The sequence below is a fragment of the Pan troglodytes genome, chromosome 5 (assembly GCF_028858775.2).
Source record: "Pan troglodytes isolate AG18354 chromosome 5, NHGRI_mPanTro3-v2.0_pri, whole genome shotgun sequence".
In the NCBI taxonomy this organism is placed as follows: domain Eukaryota; kingdom Metazoa; phylum Chordata; class Mammalia; order Primates; family Hominidae; genus Pan; species Pan troglodytes.
In genome coordinates, this window is record NC_072403.2 from 177,694,984 (window position 1) to 177,721,177 (window position 26,194).

The following is a 26,194-nucleotide window of genomic DNA, read 5'->3' on the forward strand; positions in this document are numbered from 1 at the left end:
TCCTACATGGAATGGGATACTACTTATCCTTTTACACTAAGGCGTAAAGCAGATCTCTTAGGTACTTCAGTGGAAAGCTGGAGGGCTGCTTGCGCTATGTTACTAAATACAAAAGGAAGCTGCTAAAGGAACCATTCTGTTTAAGATGATCATTACACATACATGTGGCTTTCAGTGTAGAAGAAAAAAGCTAACAGGGTCATATGTGGGTAGTGGAATTTCTTAGCTTACTTTGAAGATATTCCACATTGTTTGAGTTTTTAAAGTGAATAATTCCTACACAGAAAACTTGACAGTTAAAAAACAAAAAATACAAAAATAAACTTTCTCTATTCTCAAGCTCTATTACAAACAACCCTCCAGTCACCATATTAGAAGTGTGGTAGCTCTCCTGAACCCCCTTCTTTGCCTCACTCTTTACATTTTACCACCAGAATATGTCTTTATCAAATTTCATTGCTTCATTTTGCTCATACCTGTTCTCTTTCCATCTCCTCTGCCTGAATTTAAGCCTTCATCATCTCTCTCTACAGCGGTCCACCAGTTGGCTTCCTTCCTTTCATCTGTGACTCCTGGCAATCCTTGACATTGCTTCCGTGTTTCCAGAACCCATATTAAAAAACAAAACAAAAAACAAACAAACAAAAAAACCCAACAAGTCACAGCTCAGAATGAGCCCTTCCACTCGTTCCGAATGGCCTGTGCGGTCGCGTTCAGGGGGCTGGGACTGCCCGTGGCACCTGCACAGCACTTCTCCCACCATTTCTCCAACTGTGCTCCGCACTGTTCTAAAAATAAGTTTCCTGTAGTTCCCAATGTTTCACAGTTTGTTCATGCTATTTCCCTTATCCTGGAATGTATTGCCCTTGTCCTCCAATCAGAGTTAAAATTACTTCTGTTTAAGAACTCAAGTCAAACACCACCTCCTCCTCCATATAACTTTTCTGCTCCTTTTCCCTCAAGCAAGTTTCTGGCTCCTTCCTTTGTGCTCTCAGTGAATCTTCCACTGAAGCAACACGAAACCACACACAAACTGTCATTTGTGGCAGGCTGTTGAGTGCCTATGGCTTCAAATGCTTCGGCGCATGCAATGCTACTACTGTTTTCAGGTAGGTGGCCATCGACATCTTATAAAAGTTACAAATGTACCCATTTTGGGAACAGAAGTCAGAAAGGTTGGAGAGTGGGGAGAGAGACACTTGTCCAAGACCACATAATGAAAGAGACAGGTTTTGATTCTAAATCTTTCTAGCACCCACTATGCTGTACAACCTTTATTAATATGTCATCATACGCACTGGCTTGAATTTCTGTTTCTCCCTATAATATCCTTATTTTCTCATGGACAGGGATTATTTCTGATTCATCTTTTGATCCTCAGACCTAGTACAGAGCTGGGCACGCAGCAGGTGTGTGGGGATGTTTGTTGAGTAATGCAGGCAAGGTAGCTGGGGAGAGCGCAGTCATTAGGAGTCACACAGCCTGACCTTGAACAAATTATTAACATTACGAACAAGCAAAAAAAAAAAAAACAGAAATAAAGCACCAGGCACACAGTCTAGGGCACAGTAAGTTCTCAAAAATCCTACCAACAATTACAATAACACTGAGGAAAGAGAAGCTCATAAGAGGGGCATGTGTCAGTCCGTCAGGGCTAAGTGTTGCTGAAATAATAAACTATCCCAGGATCTTAGTAACTGAAAACACACAGGATTTGTTTTTCACTCACTGTCCACATCCATAAAGTTCTGAGGAGTCTCCTTCCTCTACCTTGTTCTCACTCAGGAATGCAAGACCAAACGCCATGCAGAACAGCACTGGCTACCACGGCAGGGGATGGGAGCGTGGGAAAGTGAGCATCGCCTATTAAAAACTTCCACGAGTCAGTAACACACCTCGCTTCCTTCCACCTGCTATTGATCAAAGCAACTCACATCATAAACTTGCAATCTTACCTCATACCCAGGAGAAAAACCAGAAATACCACATCACTAATGACTATAGTGGGAACAGGGAAACATTTCTGAAGAGTAGGTAAGTGTACCAGGTACAGCAAGTAGGAGAAAGGCTTAGGGTAGGCACAAAAATTGTAAAAAAGGTCAACAGATAAAACAGTCAGTCAAGTATGAGGAAAAGCATCTGCGGCTTGGTGTGACTGGACCATGGAGTGCGTGCAGTGCGTGCAGGAGCTTAGGTGGAAGAACAGGCTGAGTCAGGTTGTTGAGGACTTTTCTGCTCTATTACTAATCATAAGAGGGGTGGGAGCCCAGACGATCAATATGATAAGTGAATAGGATCACTCTGGCAACAACTTAGGGCTCTTCATATTCCAGTATAATATATACATTTATCCTCATATACTTATTCTGTTGTTGCCTTGTCATAACTATTGTCATGTTTTATCTATTTTCTTGCTTCCCAACTTAGAAGTGGTTTCGTTAAAAATGCTTTCAGAATACTTATTTCACTTTTTAAAAGAACGTATTGAACTTTAAGAAATCCACTGACTGCAGGACCTGATGGTGCTAATGGTGCACAGGTCTCGTCTGCACAATGAGCATGTATTACACACCCAACGCCTTGAGTTAATTTGGACAGCAATGCTTTAGCTGCAGTTACAGCCATGCACAGCGTAATGATGTTTTGGTCAACAAGCGACCAAAGATATATGAGATGGTCCCATAATATTATAACGAAGCTTAAAATATTTATTGACTGATGACGCAGTAGCCTTCTTAATGGTATAGCACAACACATTACCTTTTTATGTTCAGATATATTTGGTTACAGCTGCCTGCAGTATTCAGTACAGTGACATGCTGCATAGGGATTGTAGCCTAGGAGCAGTAGGCCACACACAGAGCCTAGGTGTGTGGCAGGCTGTACCATCTAGGTTTGTTAAGTGCACTCAGTGATACTCACACCATCAGGACGTCACCTAGTGATGCCTGTCTCAGAAGGTATCCCTATCATTAAGCGACACATAACTGTATTTAAATACCAAGACTACAAGTTTCAGAGACTGACGCTGGGCAGCTGCAGCGTGAATAGAGTTTCATGTATGTGAAATGTGTCTCCAAATGAGTTGGATAACATTTTGGAGACTCATTCAGTTTATAAGGATGAAATGCAGCACATGTTTAACAGCAACAACTTTAGATAGCTCTACATCACCTGTGTATCTGCTACAATCCAGAATCCAGATCTGAGGTTCAAGTGGGCCCTGAAATCCCCGACAATGTCAATGTCACCCTATCACACCCAAGTCTCTGGTCCTCCGCTGAGTTTGCAGAGCACAGAAGGGGAATGACCCACATGACTCTGAGCTGCATGATGAGATGATGCCACAATGTCTCTCCCAGGACTCATATTATTCTACGAACAGTTATTCTAATGCAAGTATTGCTTTTCTTGTGTGTATATATATATACGTGTATATATACACGTATATATATATTTTATTATACTTTAAGTTCTAGGGTACATGTGCACAACGTGCAGGTTTGTTACATATGTATACATGTGCCATGTTGGTGTGCTGTACCCATTAACTCATCATTTACATTAGGTATATCTCCTAATGCTATCCCTCTCCCCTCCCCCACCCCACAACAGGCCCCGGTGTGTGATATACCCCTTCCTGTGTCCAAGTGTTCTCATTGTTCAATTCCCACCTATGAGCAAGAACATGCGGCGTTTGGTTTTTTGTCCTTGCGATAGTTTGCTGAGAATGATGGTTTCCAGCTTCATATATGTCCCTACAAAGGACATGAACTCATCCTTTTTTATGGCTGCATAGTATTCCATGGTGTATATGTGACACATTTTCTTAATCCAGTCTATCATTGTTGGACATTTGGGTTGGTTCCAAGTCTTTGCTATTGTGAATAGTGCCATGGTAAACATACATGTGATTGTGTCTTTATAGCAGCATGATTTATAATCCTTTGGGTATATACCCAGTAATGGGATGGCTGGGTCAAATGGTATTTCTAGTTCTAGATCCCTGAGGAATCGCCACACTGTCTTCCACAATGGTTGAACTAGTTTAAAGTCCCACCAACAGTGTAAAAGTGTTCCTGTTTCTCCACATCCTCTCCAGCACCTGTTATTTCCTGACTTTTTAATGATTGCCATTCTAACTGGTGTGAGATGATATCTCATTGTGGTTTTGATTTGCATTTCTCCGATAGCCAGTGATGATGAGCATTTTTTCATGTGACTATTGGCTGCATAAATGTCTTCTTTTAAGAAGTGTCTGTTCATATCCTTCGCCCACTTTGTGATGGGGTTGTTTTTTTTCTTGTAAATTTGTTTGAGTTCTTTGTAGATTCTGGATATTAGCCCTTTGTCAGATGAGTAGATTGCAAAATTTTCTCCCATTCTGTAGGTTGCCTGTTCACTCTGATGGTAGTTTCTTTTGCTGTGCAGAAGCTCTTTAGTTTAATTAGATCCCATTTGTCAATTTTCGCTTTTGTTGCCATTGCTTTTGGTGTTTTAGACATGAAGTCCTTGCCCATGCCTATGTCCTGAATGGTATTGCCTAGGTTCTAAACGCAATCCAGCATATAAACAGAACCAAAGACAAAAAACACATGATTATCTCAGTAGATGCAGAAAAGGCCTTTGACAAAATTCAACAGCCCTTCATGCTAAAAACTCTCAATAAATTAGGTACTGATGGGACATCTCTCAAAATAATAACAGCTATTTATGACAAACCACAGCCAATATCATACCGAATGGGCAAAAACTGGAAGCATTCCCTTTGAAAACTGGCACAAGACAGGGATGCCCTCTCTCACCATTCCTATTCAACACAGTGTTGGAAGTTCTGGCCAGGGAAATCAGGCAGGAGAAAGAAATAAAGGGTATTCAATCAGGAAAAGAGGAAGTCAAATTGTCCCTGTTTGCAGATGACATGATTATATATCTAGAAAACCCCATTGTCTCAGCCCAAAATCTCCTTAAGCTGGTAGGCAACTTCAGCAAAGTCTCAGAATACAAAATCGATGTGCAAAAATCACAAGCATTCTTATATACCAATAACAGACAAACAGAGAGCCAAATCATGAGTGAACTCCCATTCACAATTGCTTCAAAGAGAATAAAATACCTAGGAATCCAACTTATAAGGGATGTGAAGGACCTCTTCAAGGAGAACTACAAACCACTGCTCAACTAAATAAAAGAGGACACAAACAAATGGAAGAACATTCCATGCTCATGGATAGGAAGAATCAATATCTTGAAAATGGCCATACTGCCCAAGGTAATTTATAGATTCAATGCCATCCCCATCAAGCTACCAATGACTTTCTTCACAGAATTGGAAAAAACTGCTTTAAAGTTCATATGGAACCAAAAAAGAGCCCGCATTGCCAAGTCAATCCTAAGCCAAAAGTACAAAGCTGGAGGCATCATGCTACCTGACTTCAAACTATACTACAAGGCTACAGTAACCAAAACAGCATGGTACTGGTACCAAAACAGAGACATAGACCAATGGAACAGAACAGAGCCCTCAGAAATAATACCACACATCTACAACTATCTGATCTTTGACAAACCTGACAAAAACAAGAAACGGGGAAACGGCCAGGCACGGTGGCTCACGCCTGAAATCCCAGCACTTTGGGAGGCCAAGGTGGGCGGATCACGAGGTCAGGAGATCGAGACCATGGTGAAACCCCGTCTCTACTAAAAATACAAAAAACTAGCCGGGCGTGGTGGCAGGCGCCTGTAGTCCCAGGTACTTGGGAGGCTGAGGCAGGAGAATGGCATGAACCCAGGAGGCGGAGCTTGCTGTGAGCTGAGATCGCGCCACTGCACTCCAGCCTGGGTGACAGAGCGAGACTCCGTCTCAAAAAAAAAAAAAAGAAATGGGGAAAGGATTCCCTGTTTAACAAATGGCACTGGGAAAACTGGCTAGAAAATATTGCTTTTGCTCCCATAAATGATAACTTGCGGAACTTTTTAACACAATGCCCAGCTTGTAGGCAATCAGCCCACTGTGATGGCCAACCTCATGGACATCTCTCGTCTCCTTTAAATGCCTTAAGAAAAAGTGGCCTTCAAAACTTTTCTGTATAAGTTCCACCTTTATGTATGAGAAACCATAAAACAATAGAAAGACCACACTGCACAAAGAATCAGAAATCTTTTTCTGGTTTAAGTCCCTGTCCTTAAATTGCCATGTGACCTTTAGCAAGCAGCCTAAGTTCTCCGCAAATTACCTCACCTCAGCTCTCTTCTCTATAAAATAAGGAGCACTACTAGTCTACCTTAAAAGCCTTCCAATCGGGAGAGTTGCGAGCCTACGTCAGCTTTAAAGCAAATCCTAATGCTATTCCTAGCCCTTGCTTCTGCTTGTCTCTCTCAAAATAGTGTTTCTTTCCACTGAATAAAATTCCAATATGTTTGTTTTTCAAAAGATCCTTTTGACTGCAAGAAACAAAAGCCCAATTCATACTAACAAGCAAAAAAACAAAAAGTAATTTATTGACCCATGAAGGAGTCACCTGGACCTGTGGCAAACTGTGTATGAAAAGGAAATACATAACTGTTGAACTAAGCCATTGAGAATTTCATAGCACTTGTTACTGAATTAGAACCTCACCCGTCCTGACTGATAAGCTGACTTCCGACCAGGACTGAAAACATGTCCTCCCCTGCTTACCAACCACAGTGAAATGTTAGAACTGCTTCTCTGGGTGTCCTCCTGCCAGTCCTGAGGAAGGGCTCTGATAAGCCTTACCATGGTGGAATCCCAGACCTCAATGAGTGGACACAAGCATGTACCAGGGCCACACCGTGTGCCTTCCAAAACAGCACAAGATCTGAGGCTGTGCCCAGAAGGGGCGGGGAAAGCTGAATGGAGTGTGAATAAGGAATAATGACTATGGTCCAGAGAATTCTCTCTCTCTCAACTTAACCTCTGAGCAATCAATTGCCTGCTAGCCTATCAGTATCACTGCTGTAGCCATTACACATTTTCATTTCCTCAAAACACATAGGAAAATCCTTCATATACACAAATACAATTTTCTGTAAGAAAGTCTGCCACAATGTTTGGATTAGAAAAGTTATGTTTATTGTATACAACCATAAGTATAATGAAGATAATGTACTGTTTAGGTTTGATCTCCTTCATTCAGAATCAACTCTCTTATTCAGCCAGTGAAGCAATTTACCAAATTCAATTTGAAAAGTATACTGTCATCAGTAATAACCTCAAACAACTTCATTGGTTGCCAGTATTGGACACTACCTTTCCCTGCTTCTTTTACACACTTCATACATCCTCATCTCCCTTGTGCTGAAACACATATGTTACCCACATGCAAAAGACAACTCAAATTTCACTTAGGGTTTAAAAAACATCACTGTATAGTGAACAATCATTATTAACGACAAGTATCTACAGAAGCCCATCCATGCTAAATTGACTTTCATAAATGTTATCTAGACCAAATGCGATATATATTGCTCAGAGAATAAGAGAAAGTCTGTTTTTGATGGAAAACATTTGTTATTCTCCTATTACTCCAAACTGTGGCAACCCTAGGGGAGGATCTTTTCTTTCATTCCCTTCCCCAACCCAACAAAATATAAGCAAACATCAGGAATGCTCTGCTCCTTAATCCCATACACTTTTAAAACAGTCCTCACATTAGAAAATGATGTGAGAAATAAACACAGATTTTTTTTTTTTTTCTATTGAGACGGAGTCTCACTCTGTCACCTAGGCTGGAGCGCAGTGGCACAATCTCGGCTCACCACAACCTCAGGTTCAAGCGATTCTCCTGCCTCAGCCTCCCTATTAGCTGGGATTACAGGCGCCCGCCACCATGTCCGGCTAATTTTTGTATTTTCCAGTAGAGACGGTTTTTTGCCATGTTGGCCAGGCTGATCTCAGAAGCCTGACCTCAGGTGATCTACTTGCTTTGCCTCCCAAAGTGCTGGGATTACCAGCGTGAGCCACTGCGCCCAGCCATATTTTTGTCTCATGTTGAGATGAATGCAAATTAAAGTATACTTCAAGAAACAATACCAAAATAATGCAAAACATATCTCTTCCAGCAAGACTGTCTCGCCTCACCACATATCTTTTCCAGCAAGACAGTCTCGTCTCACCACATATCTTTCTTGAGTAACTATAAACCCAACTATCAACACACCAAAAACCAAAATCTTACTGTTTTTACTAATAGGGCATAAATTCAAAAATGTGATTCATAAATAACATAAGAACTATTAGTGAGTCCTTTATTAAATTTGCAGTCAGAAACAATGTTTATAGATGAAAATACATTCAAATTTGACACATCGAATATTTAAAACCTTGAACAGAAAAGGATAAGTTCTCTTTATTTAGAGGATAGTTTATTTTTCATTTTAACCAATTTTCCTTCACATAGGCATACTTTAAACTAGAAAACAAATCCCTTATTTTGATTCTATACCTTGAATTATATGATAAAACAAAAGGTTATGTTAGTTTTCCAATAGAAACTGCCTTTAAAAGAGTAATTCTATACTTTTTTGCATGTGTTCAGGTTTTTTTAATGTATCACATTCCATAATCCAGTATTCAATTGACCAAATACTTGATTATAATCAAGAAATTGCCTGTTTGGGGACACGGAGGAAGCCATTGAATTTCAGAGGTTATAAAACACTATTATTTGGCCAGGTGTGGTGGCTCACCCTGTAATCCCAGCACTTTGGGAGGCCAAGATGGGCAGATTGCTTGAGCTCAGAAGTTCGAGACCAGCCTGGGCTACATGGCAAAACTCCGTCTCTACAAAAATACAAAAATTAGCCAGGCGTGGTGGTACGCACCTATAGTCCCAGCTATTCGGGAAGCTAAGGTGTGGGGGGATTCCTTGAGCCCAGGAGGTCGAGGCTGCAGTGAGCCAAGACTGCACCACTGCACTCCACCCCGGGTGACAGAGCAAGACCCTGTCTCAAAAAACAATAATAATAAAACACTATTTTTCAAAACTAAGTGTGAGATTACCTAAGTGATTGTCAATATGTAGCACTGAATTCCTCTTCTGAATAGCAATATAAAAGTTAAAGATAGAGTAATACTTTAATTAACAACTATACTCCAGCCCTTATTTCCCTCTCCACCTTCAGACTCCAACATTAACTGCTAATACCAACCTGCTGTATCTTATCTGTCCAACAAATACTTCAAAATCTATTGACTCAAAACTGAACATCTCCCTCCCGAAACCAGCCCTTCCTTCCTTCTCCATTCCCCTTCTCGCTGACAGTCGCACATCATTCACCCACCTGCCCACACCCAAAACTGGAGGCCAGCCTGGGACACTGCCCTGCTCCCACTTCTGCCGTGTGCAACCATTAAGCACCAAGTCGTGCTACTTATGTGGCTCAGACATCTCGCAAACATTTCCACTTACTTAGACCTCTTTTGTCAGTCACTAGCTTAGTCCACCGCTCTACTGACTATTCTCTGCCTTCTTCAGTTTTGTTCCTCAAAACCACTATTTCTAACGGCCAAAGCAATCCTTGTAAACCGCAAATTTAATGTTATTCCCCATACTCATCCTTAAAAAACTTTAGTCCATCCTCACCATTTTTGGATAAAGTCAAAACTGTTAATATGGCTCATAAAACCTCCAAAAATCTGACCCCTAAGTCACCTCTTCAGCTTCACATCCAACCACTCACCTTTCTAGGATAACTCCAAGCACACAGTTATTGATGTCCAGCTCCAGGAACACATCATGCGTGCTTCTCACGTCTGTCCTCACACGCCACTTCCCTCCTCTTCTAGAACATCTACCCTCCTGCAATGCTATCTCCATCCCAGCCTGGTTAACTCTTACTTGCCATTTAAGCCTCACTTTAATATGATTAATTTCAGCAAAGATTTTCCCCAACACAGCAAGCCTGCAGTAAGTGTTCTCATTGTATCCTCTCAGGACACCAGGACTATCTTTATTTTGTTCACTGTTGTATTTCCAGCATCTAGCAGAGTTCTTGGCACATAGACACTCAGAAAAAATCAGAATGGCTGATTAAATGGCACAAAATGGAGAGAACATTTTAAAATCCTCAGACAGTCTCACTGACTCTCCTGATCAAATAGAAGTAAGGAATGCTGAGTGTAGGAGGCATTCAATAAAAAAAAAAAAAAGAAAAAGTAATAAGAATCCAAGTGAAGTGTTAAACCCATTGGGCAGAATTTATAGAAATACATGTAAAATAGGCCAGGCGCAGTGGCTCACGCCTGTAATACTAGCACTCTGTGAGGCCGAGGCGGGCAGATCACGAGGTCAGGAGTTTGAGACCAGCCTGGCCAACATGGTGAAACCCCGTCTCTACTAAAAATACAAAAATTAACCGAGTACAGTGGCGGGCAGCTGTAATTCTAGCTACTCAGGAGGCTGAGGCAGGAGAATTGCTTGAACCCAGGAGGCGGAGGTTGCAGTGAGCCGAGATCACACCACTGCACTCCAGCCTGGGTGACAGAGCAAGACTCCATCTCAGAGAAAAAAAAAAAAGAAAGAAAGAAAGAAAAGAAAAGAAATACATGTAAAATAACTAATTCAATTCCATTCATTATTTTTAGATAAATCACATTTGATAAGTTTACTGAATCATAACAATTATGTACATCCTATCAATTTAAATGTCAGTTTTCTAGAAACACATTTTATTCAGATACTCTCAACAAACTCTGAAAAATATTTCTAATACCAAAGTGATGAAAATAAGTCTGCATTTTTCTACGTGTGACAAACAGGCAAAAGGCAAAGACGAGCAGTTGATGATGAAAGCAATGGGATATTTTCACTTTACTGGGTTTTTTAAAAGAAGAAACTTTTTAAATGATAAATCATTAGATTTGTGAGTCTGAGGTTCTTTTAAAAATGACATATTGAAATATTTAAAGAAAGTTTTATTTCAAAAGTCCTTTCTATAAAGTAATAATTTATCCATAATAATACGTTATTTGGTCAGTTTAGATAATTGATTTTACTCAGTTACTACCTAGTTTATTTTACTGAAATTCGCATGTCTTTTCACACTCCCGCTGCTTCTCTCAGCCGTCACACAGCATCCACTGTGAGTCTGCACCATGTCAGCCCTGCCTGTGGTCACTTTCATTTTCTGGTTCCTATGATCTAACCTCATGTTCTGATTGGGTTTGCAGCATTGCAGGGGAATGCATGAATCCACACCCTGAAGGCCAAAACGGAAGGAAATAAAGCTAAATCTATTTTTATTGATTCACGTTCAATATTTTAACACCCTGATTTTTTACCCACGAATTTGAATTTTCTTCTTTCAGTTTTATGCCCAATTTACAGTTTGCAAGTACTGACTTCCTAGTAAGTTGTTTCAACCTAATTCCTCTTTTTTCCTTTTCAAGTTCACAGAAGGCATTTTCCAAGTCGGTTGTGTTTCCGTCTCCTACTTGGCCCTATCCGCATGACACAGGGTGCAAGGCCACAGAATTAAACGTGAGCAGTAGCTCCCGGTGTATCTCCTTTCGTACCCGGAATCCTACCAGGAACCAACTGATAAAACGATTCTGAAAATAAGAGCTCCCTGTGTGAGAAAGGGAGGAAACTTCCCTAACCATATTTAGCCAAGAAACAGTGTAAGTCCCCAGGGAACAGTCTTCAGCAGCCATTGCATGATTTCATGAAGTAGCTGCTCCTTGGCAGGCAGTACGAAAACACTTTTTTAAAAAAATTCCATGTTTTCCTTCAAGTAGCTGTCACTCCTTTAGAAAAACGTTTTTTTTAGGCCTACAGCCTAAAGGAAGGGTGATCTTTTGTGGATTTTTCTAAAGTTTGTGTTAGTCAGATTAAACAATGTACAGGTTATGCATATGGAGAAGCCGATATCATGTTAACGCTCTTGGCTTGGATGCAAAATTAATATCCTACAAGGAAATTATTATACAGCCGCTGAGTTTCAAAGACTAGCTTCTTCTAGCACAAATGAATTATCATATTCATAGACAACTTATTATAATCAGTTTTTCCTGAGCCCAACAACTCAAAATGCACTACAGTTTCGTACTCAAATAGATGAAAATTAGAGCTGATCTCTGTTCAACAAAGAGAAAGGCACACATGACACTGTGCACCACCAGTTTTCACAAAACATTTAAAACTCTGAACCAAAATTTGAGAACAGAGAATTTCTTGGTGTATTTTACTAAAAATAAATATATATTGTTTAATTACACTGGCAAACTTCTCTTGAATCCATGCAAAATGAGTCAATGCTATTTACTGGATGTTCCAGAGTCAAAGCTATGGGAAAACCTTCGAGAAAATATATCTTAATACTAGAGATATTCTCAATAATGAAAGAAACGACTGGCATATCCTCAAATGCACAATGCTTTCTCCCGTGTAGTTACCTTTAACATCCTTAAATGGAAATGCCAGGAGAAGCTCTAGGACAACAGTAAGTACAAAAAAGCCCAAGTGTCCATTCATTCTTAGCGAAAGAAGAGTTACTTCCTGTCAGCTGACCCATTAGACAAGTGACCCTTGCTAAGGCCACATACCCAAGTAAGCAATGCCTAAAAATCAGGAAGAGGGACCGCTTTACGCATTGCATCTACAGAAGTGCCACGCTCTTAAGTTCAAAATGAATTTTAAAAAATAAAAAATTGAGTTGGAGTCTCACTCTGTCACCCAGGCTGGAGTGCAGTGGCGGGATCTCGGCTCAAGGCAACCTCACCTCCCAGGTTCAAGCGATTCTCCCGCTTCAGCCTCTCAAGTAGCTGGGCAATATGAACAATTAAAATAAGCCTTTACATCTGATCGGCCATTAATATTAAATTATCAGTGAGTGTTAAAGTGGGGGAGGTGGGAGTAATGGAGACCTTGTTGGGGAGGTGCTTGTTGGAAAGAGTGCTATTAGGGTGAACACTGATCCCAGTCTGCCCACTCGGGACTAAGGAGTTTGCCAGGACGTGGGACTTGTGGTGCCAAGACTAGGAAAGTCCCAGTTGGTCAGTCCCAGCACGCAGATGTGACTAAATCACTGGGACTGAGCAAAGATAAAGGTTATCACACACAACATCAATCATAAGAGCAGGGTAAACCCAACTGACCTTCAGCTTTGAGGACACACATTTATTCTAACGGCTCTCAGTGGTAAAGTCAAGTGTCAACAGTGAAATGATCACACAAAAATTAAGGCTTCTTTTCCCCCAAGCAGATTATACATATTAATTAAATGGTAGAGAAGTCAGGCGCAGTGGTTCACTCCTGTAATCCCAGCTTAAGGCCAGGAGTTCAAAACCAGCCTGGGCAACATAGCAAGACTCCATCTCTAAAAGTTAGAAAAATTGTCCAGTCAAAGAGGCAGAGAAGAATCTAGACACTGCTTCTCTGACAGCAAAAATAGGTCATTAAACTAAATCTATATGTATTTAATATACGTATACATTTTATGTGTGTTGTTTAAATGTATATTTGCTACATTGCTAAAAGCTGATGCATAAGAAACCCTCAATCCAACATAATTGTGTAGTAATGGGATTTTTTTTCTTTTTTTACTCTGTTAATGTAACAAGAATTTAACTTGCAGGCTACAAGGGTAATAAAGAAATGGGGAAAATTCACTCTCTGATAACAATTCCTAGGTCTAAAGACTAACAGCCTGATGCTGTATCACACCCCAAACCGGCACATTCAATAATCATGAAAGAGGCATTTGGGAATTTCCAGAGGCAGCCACGTGTCCACCATCTCCATCAGCCTTCCTCTTCTCCAGGCTGCAGTCCACACAGACATGGCCCGCCCACCTTCAGGAGAAACCAAGACATTAAGGAAACAATTGTCACCAGCCAGGAGCGGGACTTAACACAGCCCTTTACCATATGCAGGGCCTCAAAGAAGGGGTTCAGGGCCCCCCAGAAAAAAAATGTTTTAGGCCTCCAACAAGGGGGTAGTTGGTACTGACATGCAATGAAGTCAGCTCTATCTCTCGTCCTCACTCCTGTCCCCTCCCTGTGTCCAGAAAGGGGTGATTTGTACAGCTTCCCCTCCTCTTGTGAGAAACCTTGTTCACAAGAGAGTCGCAACTAAAACTGTGAACTTACCAATGAAATGCGAGCGATGAAATGTGTTGAGAGAGCGCATTAAATGAATGTTACGTAGGTACTAAAAGAGCCCTAGGAGCCTGGGCTGGCTGCGGGCTAGTCTCTCCTTCACGTGAGAGAAGCGTGTAGTCTAGTGTAGTGTAGTGTAGTGTAGTGTAGTGCAGTGTAGTCTAGTCTAGTGTAGTCTAGTGTAGTGTAGTCTAGTGTAGTCTAGTCCAGTGTAGTGTAGTCTAGTGTAGTTTAGTGTAGTGTAGTGTAGTCTAGTGTAGTCTAGTCTAGTCTAGTCTAGTGTAGTGTCGTCTAGTGTAGTCTAGTGTAGTGTAGTGTAGTCTAGTCTAGTGTAGTCTAGTCTAGTCTAGTGTAGTCTAGTCTAGTCTAGTGTAGTCTAGTCTAGTGTAGTGTAGTGTAGTCTAGTGCAGTGTAGTCTAGTGTAGTGCAGTCTAGTGTAGTCTAGTGTAGTGTAGTCTAGTGTGGTGTAGTGTAGTGTAGTCTACTGTGGTGTAGTGTAGTCCAGTGTACTGTAGTGTAGTCTAGTGCAGTGTAGTCTAGTGTAGTGTAGACTAGTGTAGCATAGTCTAGTGTAGTGATTGGTGTGTCATCTCAGGAATCAGACAACCCCAGGCCCTCACTCACATAGAGCCCTGGGGACAAGCTGCTTCCACTCACTGCCATTTATAATGGCTACATGATCGGGCAGCTATAAACATTAGATGAGATGAGATATTTAACGGCACCCAGTCAATGTTAACTTCTAATAACTGACTCTTAGAGACCCTGTAGTAAACTTAAAAGTCTCAACCTACAGTAATCTAGATTTCTTTTTTTTTCTTTTTTTTATACTTTAAGTTTTAGGGTACATGTGCACATTGTGCAGGTTAGTTACATATGTATACATGTGCCATGCTGGTGTGCTGCACCCACTAACTCGTCATCTAGCATTAGGTATATCTCCCAATGCTATCCCTCCCCCCTCCCCCCACCCCACCACAGTCCCCAGAGTGTGATATTCCCCTTCCTGTGTCCATGTTTTCCCATTGTTCAGTTCCCACCTATGAGTGAGAATATGCGGTGTTTGGTTTTTTGATCTTGCGATAGTTTACTGAGAATGATGATTTCCAATTTCATCCATGTCCCTACAAAGGACATGAACTCATCATTTTTTATGGCTGCATAGTATTCCATGGTGTATATGTGCCACATTTTCTTAATCCAGTCTATCATTGTTGGACATTTGGGTTGGTTCCAAGTCTTTGCTATTGTGAATAATGCCGCAATAAACATACGTGATTTCTACAGAGAAGACTGTGTTTCAAGAAGCTGAGACCACATTTCTGTCTTTCCCTACTTACATGCTTCACTCTTCTCCATTAATTGTATTATTTCCCTGTCAATTCCTGTCCTTTAGCTAATAAAGAAAAACTTGACAAGCCACTCCACTTCCGGGCCACGATACATTTTGCAATACCTAGAACCAGTCTATATGCTCACAGGAGGATAACATCAAATAATGCAATTTTTTGTTATCTTTTGTGTCTCTCTCCCACCCCCACCCTGCCCAGGCAGTATCAGCACTGTGCATGAGAAGGTGATGATGGGGGGTAGAAATGGCCAGAGAGATGCTTCTCATAAGTATCTGAGTAAAATATCTTGAGACATGTCGAACCTGAGCAATTTCCCACCAGCCTTGCACTTAGAAAGGCTACAAAGCATACCAGGGAATCTGCAGTCAGGTCATTGTGGAAAACCTAGCTGTTCCCTTCTTTAGAAACAGCTGAGGAAATGGTGAAACATTGTGCAGAGCCACTGAAGGCTAAGGGAAGAGAGAAAAGGATCAATAAGGAAATGGATGGGGTGCACTGTGGGGTGGCCGAAGGCAGAGGAAGAGGAAGGCAGGCCACTGCTTCACATGGTGGCAAGGATCATAGAAGAGCCCAGAACTCTTCTGGACTCTATCTTTGGTTCTAGAGCAGATTAAAACAGCAAATAAATTGTGTCTGTCTCTCCAGACAAAAAGGGTAGAGAAGGCTGGGTGCAGGGGCTCACGCCTGTAATCCTGACCCTTTGGGAGGTCGAGGCGGGTGGATCATGAGGTCAGGAGATCAAGACCATCCTGGCCAACATGGTGAAACCCCGTCTCTACTAAAAATACTAAAGTTAGCTGGGCGTGATAGTGCGCACCTGCAGTCCCAGCTACTAGGGAGGCTGAGACAGGGAATCGCTTGAACCTGGGAGGCAGAGGTTGCGGTGAGCCGAGATCCTGCCACTGCACTCCAGCCTGGCAATGGAGCAAGACTCTGTCTCAAAAAAAAAAAAAGAAAGAAAGAAAGAAAGAAAGAAAGAAAGAAAGAAAGAAAGAAAGAAAGAAAGAAAGAAAGAGGGTAGAGAAAGGGATAGCTGCTCACACTACTAGTCTTTACTCCAGTTCTAATTCTACATGTATTGTCCTGAGTATTTGAAGAAAAAAAATTTAAATGACCCTAATCAAATTTTATGTTACTAACGAAAATTACACTGTAAAATGATACATTAAGTTCAGTATATTTTAAAGATACATTGAAAACATTTATAGAACTAAAAAAAATGGAATTATGTTCAATGAATCCTCACGTAGCAAATTTAAGCTTTCAAAAAAAAAAAAACAAAGCTTCGTAAACTATTTAAAGCATTGCCTATAATGCTTATGATACAAAATTTAGAAAGTCAAACCTATTCTTTCTGGAATTGAAAAACCCCTTTCCTCTTCAAAACAGGATCTCCGGCAGGCTGCATACGATCGAAACTGTCAGTAAAGAAACACAGGATTGGCGAGGCACAGTGGCTCACGCCTGTAATCCCAGCACTTTGGAAGGCTGAGGCAGGTGGATCACAAGGTCAGGAGTTCAAGATAAGCCTGGCCAATATGGTGAAACCCCATCTCTGCTAAGAATACAAAAATTAGCCAGGCATGGTGGCGGGCGCCTGCAGTCCCAGCTACTTGGGAGGCTGAGGCACCAGAATCGCTTGAACCTGGGAGGCAGAGGTTGCAGTGAGCCGAGATTGCGCCACTGAACTCCAGCCCTGGGTGACAGAGTGAGACTCTTATCTTAAAAAAAAAAAAAAAGAAGAAGAAGAAGAAACACAGGATTGACATAAAGGACCAAATCCTTGGAACAAAAGTTTCTCCCTCACATGGTATCACAGCCACTGCCTTCTCACTGTGATGGTTAACTCTATGAGACAGCTAGGCTGCACCATGAGGCCCAGTTGTTTGGTCAAACACCAGTCTAGATGGTGCTGTAAAGGTATTTTTAAAATGTGATTAACATTTAAATCAGTGGACTCTGAGTAAAGCAGATTACCCTCTATAATGTGTCATCCAATCAGCTTCAGGTCTTTGGAGCAAACACAGAGATTTTCCCAAGAGAAAGAAATTCTCCTCAAGACTGAAACACGGAGACACTGGCTGAGGTTCCAGCCTGCTGCTCTGCAGAAATTCACACTCACGGCTGCAGCACAGCTCTTAGCCTGTTTCTAGACTTGCTGGCCTCCTCAACCACGTGAGCCAGTGCCTTAAAGTCAATCAGGCAACCTCCCTCTGTCTCTGTATATGTGTGTTTGTGAGTGTGTGTGTGTCACTTAATGGAAACACGTGAGAAACGTGTTGCTAGTTGGTTTCATTGTTGTGTGAACATCACAGAGTGGACTTACACAAACCTATATGGTCCAGCCTACTACACACTAAGGCTTTATGCTATAGCCTACTGCTTCCAGGCCACAGACTGTACAGCACGGTACTGTACGGAATACTGTAGACAACTGTAACACAATGGTAAGGATTTGTGTATCTAAACATATCTAAACATAGGAAAGCTACAGTAAAAATATGGTATTATAATCTTATGTGACCACCATCATATATGTGGGTCTGTTGTTGACCAAAACATCCTTATATAGTGGGTGATTGTGTATGTAGACATGCACACACACACAAAGTGGGGCCATCAGAAAACATGTTCTATGTAAAAGTTCATGCTGGAAAGAAACCCTGTAAAGAAAGAAACTTCTTTTATAATCAATTTAGATGCCAAGGGACACTGTCTTGTGCTCTGCCTTTGACAGAGTTTGGAAATCTCATGCTGAATTGTAATCCCCAATGCTGGAGGTGGGGCCCCATGGGAGGTGTTTGGACCATGGGAGAGGATCCCTCATGACTTTGTGCTGTCTTCATGATAGTGAGTTCTAGTGAGATCTGGTCATTTAAAAGTGTGTGGCTCCTCCCCCCACCCTTACTCCTGCTCTTGCAGGTGACGCACCTGCTCCCGCTTCACCTTCTGCCATGAGTGTAAACTTCCTGAGGCCCACCCAGAAGCTGAGCAGATGCCAGCATCATGTGTCCTGTACAGTCTGCAGACCCATGAGCCAATTAAACCTCTTTTATTTATAAATCACCCAGTCTCAGGTGTTTATTTATTTTTTGAGACAGGGTCACCCAGGCTGGAGTGGCACGATCTCAGCTCACTGCAACCTCCACCTCCTGGGTTCAAGTGATTCTCCTGCCTCAGCCTCCCGAGTAGCTGGGATTACAGGCACCGGCCACCATGCCCGGCTAATTTTTAGTAGAGACGGGGTTTCACCATGTCGTCCAGCCTGGTCTTGAGCCCCTGGCCTCAAGTGATCTGCCTGCCATGGCCTCCCAAAGTGCTGGGATTACAGGCGTGAGCCACCACACCCAGCCTCAGGTGTTTCTTTATAGCAATGCAAGAACAGCCTAATACAGCCTTTTAACCTATGACATAGGAATTGATGACAGAGGGAGAGAGAGAGAAAAAAAAACAGAGAAACCTAAACATTCTGAAAATGCTATCAAGGGAAGCACATCTAAAACATAAACTTAAAATATAATACAAAATTATTCCTATATTTTAAACTTACTTCAGGAAAGCAGCCTTGTAGCTTAGACTCTGCAGACTTCAATGCTCACACTGTGGGGTCACCAGTGGCCTCTCAGTTGCTGAATCCAATGGTGGGCTTTCCCTCCCCTCCTCCCTCATGAGTGGGCATTCACCCCCTGACCAATACGGTCCTTTTAGAAACACTCTCTCTTCCTGACCCCAATCATGAATATGTCCCCAGGTTTTTCTCTCTAATTTATATTCTTTAACACCTCTGAAATACCTGTCTGTTCCAATAACTCTGAAAGTCCTCCTTTCTAGCCTGGCCTCCTCCTCCTCAGTGGCTGCATGCTTCTCTGGTTGCCTGCCAGACATCTCCATGAGGATTTCCTGCTCCCTCCACAAACCCAAACTTGACAATGGGAAAGTGAATGAAGTACTCTCTCCACAAGGCCAAGGCCTCCTCCTCAAACTCTGCTTCTGTCACTCATTCAGTCTGGTTCAAAGTCTTGGATCTTCCTTAACGTCCTCTTCTTCCTTGCCACCATATCAGATCAAGCTTTGAGTCATATCCATCCACCTCTCACAAGAGTTCCCACAAGAACTGTCCCTCCTCTGGCCCAGGCCTCGTGGCCTCAGGCTGGCTCTCCTGGGCTGGCCCTGGCACACTCTCCAGCATCTGGTCTCTCTCGCTCCCCACCCAACCCATGCACATCAATCTTCCTAAAACACTTCTTGCTTCATGTCATTCCCTGATTCAAAACACTTTTATCTCGGTACACTCTTTATTTTCCAGGTTGATTTGAACATTCAAGTGTCAATCATGCTAGCACTGTTAGACATTTAAGATTTTAAATTTCAAGAGACAAAACTTTGAATGTAATTCGTCAGCTCTGATTGTCTCTTGCAGCATTTCTCTGTTTTTTATTTTCCTTTCTCCTAAGCCCTCCTAAAACTTAACATTCTAACATAAACTAATTCCAGTTCAAAATTCCAGCCCCTAAGTCACTGAGGCTGATTCCCACGTTAGGAGTTTTAAGTCCTAATCTTGTATAAATGAATTGCAGCAAACTCTTCATTCACCCATTGGAAAAACTTCACTGAGCAGCAGCTCTGTACCAGACACTGCTGCAGGCCCTGGAAGCACAACAGTGAACAAAGCAAACCAGGTTCTTGCCTTCAACATGCTTATAGACAGGGAGTCAAGAAAGTAATATCATAAATATGACATGATCGTAAGTGTTTTGAAGAAAAATAAAGGTCAGTAAAATAAAGGTACAGAGCAGGTGTCACAGGCAGTGGATGCCACTCCACATGAGTTAGTCTGGGGAGACCCGTTGGTAGGGACACACGCCAGCAGTCCTGAACGCAGGAGGGCCTGAGCCTCAGGTATCTGGAGGAAGAGTTTGCTATGCAGTGTGTTCAGTTAGTACAAAGGCACCAAGGGGAAGTGTGTTTGGTGAGCTCAAAGTGCACAGAGAACAATGCACTTGACCCAGTGAGAGAGAGAGTGCCGGAGAGACGGCCGAGTGGCAGAGGAAGCCAGCCTTCTTCAGGGCAATGGGGAGGACTCTGGATTTGACCCAGTCTGTGACGAGACCACAGGGCCACAGAAGTGAGACAGCTGACTGGCCCTGCGCAAGGCTCACTCCTGCTGCTGTGTGGAAGGAGACCAGCAAGGAGCCAGGCCAAGGCCGGGAGGCTAAGGAGAGGCTGTCTCACTGGTCCAGGAATGGGCTGCAGGCAGAGCAGTGCAGGCGGCAAAAAGTGGGTGAAGCTGGAGTCCACAAGACTTGCTATCTGGTGGGGTGTAATACTAAGAGTGGAGTCAAGAATGACCTCAAAGACCTGGACCTGAGCAAACGGAAGAATAGTGATGTCATTTTCAGAGATAAGGGAAGAAACACATTGAGGGTAGAAACTTAAGGTTTGGTTTTGAACAAGTCTAAGATACCTGACCGATACGGTTTGGCTGTGTCCCCACCCAAATCTCATCTTGAATTGTAGCTTCCAGAATTCCCACCTGTCATGGGAGGGACCTGGTGAGAGGTAACTGAATCATGAGGGTGGGTCTTTCCTGTGCTGTTCTCATGATAGTGAATAAGTCTCACGAGATCTTATGGTTTTATAAGGGGAAGTTTCCCTGCACAAATTCTCTCTTGCTGCCACGTAAGAAGTGCCTTTCACCTTCTGCCATGATTGTGAGGCCTCCGCAGCCACGTGGAACTGTGAGTCCAGTAAACCTCTTTTTCTGTATAAATTACCCAGTCTCAGGTATGTCTTTATCAACAGCGTGGAAACGGACTCACACACTAACTTTCCATGAAAACACTGAATACACAGTTTAATATATGATTCGTTGCGTTCGGGGGAAAGTAAAGTTTGCAGATCAACTTGTGAGTTATCAGTTTATAGACAAAGCTGTGGGACTAAGTGGGCGAAGAGAGAGGTTGGAGGCCTGAGCTTTGCAGCCTCCCAACATTTAGAGATTGAGAGGATGAAGTGGGGCAGCGAAGGACAAAAACCAACTCAAGAAGGGTCCTGGGGATCAAAGACACAGTTACCCAGGAAGGAGGGTGCAGCCAGCTTCATCACATGCTGCCAAGAGGAAATTCTTAGTTCTCTCCCTCGCATAAGAAAGTCTCTCAGATCAGGGAATCACACTCAGGAAACCACACAAAAGTCGAAAATGAAAGTTTTCATGAAGGTGTTTATTCCAGATGTTTTCTTTTTTGGATTAGATGTTAAGATTTCCATTCGCTGAGTATGTTCATTCTCTTATGTTTCAACATTAACACCTCCACTGTAGAAAACATGCAGATTATTGATGTTAACTCTAAAGGAAAACTTTTAAATGAATCTTCCCAAATATAACCATATAGAAAATCTTCTGAGTTAATAAGTAACAGGAAATAACTATTTAAATAGCAGACTTTCAATAACCTAACAAAGAGAGAAGATGTTTGGAATATACAATTTTTTGAAAGGGATAATTATTTCTTCTCGACAGAAAACACTTTCCAATCTTTCATAGCTTACCTAAAATACCACGGCTGAAACTATTAATGTGTTAGGAAAGAAGACTTTCTTACCATTCAAGATTAAGAGAGAAGGTAAAAGGCACTTTGCGATTTCCCTCCCTGGTGCGGCTCACTTTCACTCCTACCCACAGTGGTGAGAAGGGGAAAGCGAGGTGGGGCGGCGGGGGGAAGTTGAAGGAGCCGGGGGTGGGGTGGACAGGGACAGTTAACAAACACAAAGGGTCATTCCAGAGGGTCCTATCTGGAGCATCAGGGACGGGCTCAGTAGCCCTTCTGGGTCCTTCTGGACCTGAGGATTTATGACACGGGCTTAGTTTAGACGTCTATAATTTTAGAAGAGAAGCAACACTTCAGATGGTGACCCAGACTTGCCCCTGGAAAAGCCACAGTTCAGAGGCAGGAGAAAATGATATTCACTGACCTCTTTCACATCTCTAAATCTGTCCTTTCTGACAGGCAGGATTGGAAGTCCAGGTCACTTCCCATTGGTTCGAAAACTACCCAATTGCCTTAGGTGCACAAAGAAGTTTTATTTGCGGCTTTATTTAAAATTCAAGTTATAGGGATGCTTTATTGCTTTTATACAAAACATTAACTATTTGTTGAAGGTCTCACAATGTAACATAATCTGTATGTAACATACAGGCATAAGCCACCACACGTGGCCCTGTTATTTCCATCAGAAAACCAATGCCTGATGTATTTTAAATGCATAGTCTATTAATGATATATTTTGTTTCTATTTTGTTTCTATTAATACATAATTTCCCGCAAGTATACTGTTCAACAATCACCATGCCATATGATTAATTCTTAGAAAGCAAATGGGAACTAAATAAAGATGATGCCAGATGGGCCTAAATATCCAAAAGCTGCCTAGGGCTATCACAGAAATCACAGAAGACGTAATTCCACACTATCAGATGGAGCACGACACAGACACCAAGCTCTGTGGATGCCCTGCTGCACCCAAGCTGCCGTGACTTGGGGGAAGAGGGACAAACAGCCTGGGAAGTGGGAGTGTCACCTCCAGCTGCTGGCAGAGCAGAGAAATCAAACACCACACAAAACACCCAGTTTACAAACGGCAGGGATTTTCATTTTCATTTTCTAGCCAGAGACCTGTCCATACTTTAAGGTGTTAAATGGCATATCACTAAATATCTTTATTTCCCAGCACACCCACTGTTTCTAAAACTCTGCAACAGGCAACTGTACCTATCAGAGCAAGACTCTGAACCTAGAATTCATCTGAATGAAATCTGAGAAGCCGCATTACCTATCACCAAGTCCAACCCATAAAGCTGAAGCCACTTACTGGCAAAGTTGCCTCTGTCTTGCATTTGAAAGCAATTTATTCTTACTTTACACATAATTGTGACACCTTGGGGCTTACCTGGAATATAAACCAATGCCAGGGTACATCAGGATGACAAACAAAAATGCCTGTGAATTATAATAACCTTAAATGATAAGAATTTAAAAGATATCATAAACTTAAACCATGAGAAATTAACAGAATAATGCACAGTACAACTCCAGGATCGGCTTGCCTGGGTTTTGAAATTCGGTGTGCACTCAGGCCAATCTACTTAATTTCTCTGACATGTATTTTCTTAAATATTCAATGGAGATAATAGTTATTACCACCTCACAAGGATGTACTGAGGCTTAAATAAAATAATCCAGGCAAAAGGCTTAGCACAGTGCCTAAAATAGAGCGAGCATGCACTAATGTGATAGTTCTTTCCTTTTCTCTTTTTTTTTTTTTTTTTTTTTCAGAGGTAGAGTCTTGCTCTGCTGCCTAGGCTAGAGGGCAGTGACACGATCACATAGCTCAATGTAGCCTCAAACTCCTGGTCTCAAGATATCCTCTAGCCTGAGCCTCCTAAGTAGCTGGGAGTACAGGCACATGCCACCACACCCAGCAATGATTTTTATTTTTTAATATTTTTGTAGAGATAGGGTCTCGATATCCAGGCTCGCCTCAAGTGATTCTCTTGCCTCAACCTCCCAAAGCGCTGGCATTACAGGCTTGAGCCACTGCACATGGCTCTGTTATTTCCATCAGAAAAAGAATACCTGATATTAACTTGTTCTGATTTGGAAGTCAGAGAGGCACACATAATTCTTAAACAAAATTTTAATTTCAACCCAGAATGGTTAATTTTTAAAGTGTAGTGCTTCGAGTGAAATTCAGTATACACTAATCTAAACCTCCAGATTTATAGATAATTGAGATTTTGTGATAGCATTTTTTCATATAAAAAATGAATTATAATGCCTGAATATTCAAAATGCTGGGGTTTTTTTAAATTTAGATATTGAAAAGACCCTTTACTTATCAGAGGGCAACAGATCCATGCATTTAAAAGCTAAGACTTTTGTTACAGTTGTCAGAATCCTTAATATCATGATTTTTATGGTTTTTTTTTTTTTAATACAGAGATAAATGACTTCACACTATTTCAGGATTTTTGATGTGCGAGTGGGTAGATGGTGTGGGAGGATATAATGACTAACAGTTGAAGAAAACTTTTGAAGAGTTCCTAGTGTTGGAAAAGTTCAGCTGTGCCGTGTGTGAGGAGAAAATCCCTATATGAAGTTCAGCAGCAGCGAGCTCAGAGGGATAGGACCAAATCAAGTAACATTCATTACGCATTCTTTGTTCTTCTTAGATATCCCAGTGGGACAGAATCAGAATTCCAGAAAATAGTGTACCAATCCAAGGTATGACTTTAACAGCATACAGCTAAGGTTCTACAGAAAACACTTTTTCACCTAACTGCAGCTTCTTAGTATCATCATACTGCATTTATACAGCCAGAAAAGAAGCCGTTTGAATGACATTTTCAAATGTAAACTCTTTTGTTTTGTTAATTAGATATAAATTAGTTTATAAACTGTCCAAGTGGAGAATGAAGGAATATTAACAACCTTTTTTTTTTTTAAAACAGGGTCTCACTTTGTCACCCAGGCTGGAGTGCAGGAGTGCAATGGTGCCGTCTCGGCTCACTGCAACCTCCACCTGCCAGGCTCAAGCCATCTTCCCATCCCAGCCTCCCGAGTAGTTAGGATTACAAGTGCACGTCACCACATCCGGCTAATTTTTGTATTTTTTGTAGAGACAAGTTTTCACCATATTGCCCAGGCTGGTCTTCAACTCGTGGGCTCAGGTGATCTGCCTGCCTCAACCTCCCACAGTGCTGGGATTACAGGCATCAGCCACCACACGCAGCCTTGAAAACTACTTTCAATTAGCCTAGTTTGAGTTATGAATTTTTGTTTTTTTTTAATTAAAGAACAGTAGAGAGTTTTAGTCAGCTGAGGAGTAGCAATCGCTTTCAATTAAAAACAAGAATAAATTGATACCATATTAAATTATTTTTACTGTACTAGTTTTGTTGTGGTTTCAATTAAACACCATTGTCAACAGAAAAATCTCATCCACAATTAGAAAAAATCATATAGGGGCCAGGCACAGTGGCTCTCGCCTGTAATCCCAGCACTTTGGGAGGCCGAGACGGGTGAACTGCACTGAGCTCAGGAGTTTAAGACCAGCCTGCGCAACATGATGAAACCCTGTCTCTATAAAAATACAAAAATTAGCCAGGCGTGGTAGCATGCACCTCTAATCCCAGCTACCCAGGAGGCTCAGGCTGGACAATCACTTGAGCCAGGGAAGCGGAGACTGAAGTAAGCCAAGATTGCACCACTGCACTCCAGCCTGGGTGACAGAGTGAGACCCTGTCTCAATTTAAACAAACAAAAAACTGTATATAGAAACACTTATCATCCACACTTCAAATTCCCTGAAAGCTTCATAACTTCAATATAAAAGCAGAGAATTCAAGCATGGTTATTTCAACACTGATCTGAATGCATTTAAAAACTGCAATTATGTCAAAAAAAGATTTTAGAAATCCCATACCATTTAAAAGTAGAGAGACTTGATGGACTCATGCAAACTTGTCTCCGGGGTAGAGACAAGGCTTGTCTCAGACTTACTCAGCATTGTTTACTTAGTACCTTTATTCTGACCACCATGGCTTATGCTGGTAGGACACGGCATATTTGGAAAAGAAAAATATTTGTACTGTAAATTCTTGGAGATACATATATTTGGCATTCTGTTGTTTAGATATAAATGGGGGAAAAGTGAAGTAACCTCA

At 41.8% G+C, this 26,194-nt stretch overlaps 1 protein-coding gene across 6 annotated transcripts in view; it reads right to left on the reverse strand.

The window, feature by feature from the left end:
• Positions 1 to 26,194, reverse strand: part of PDE10A (phosphodiesterase 10A) — a 338,418-nt gene that overhangs the window by 279,722 nt on the left and 32,502 nt on the right. The window lies entirely within an intron of this gene.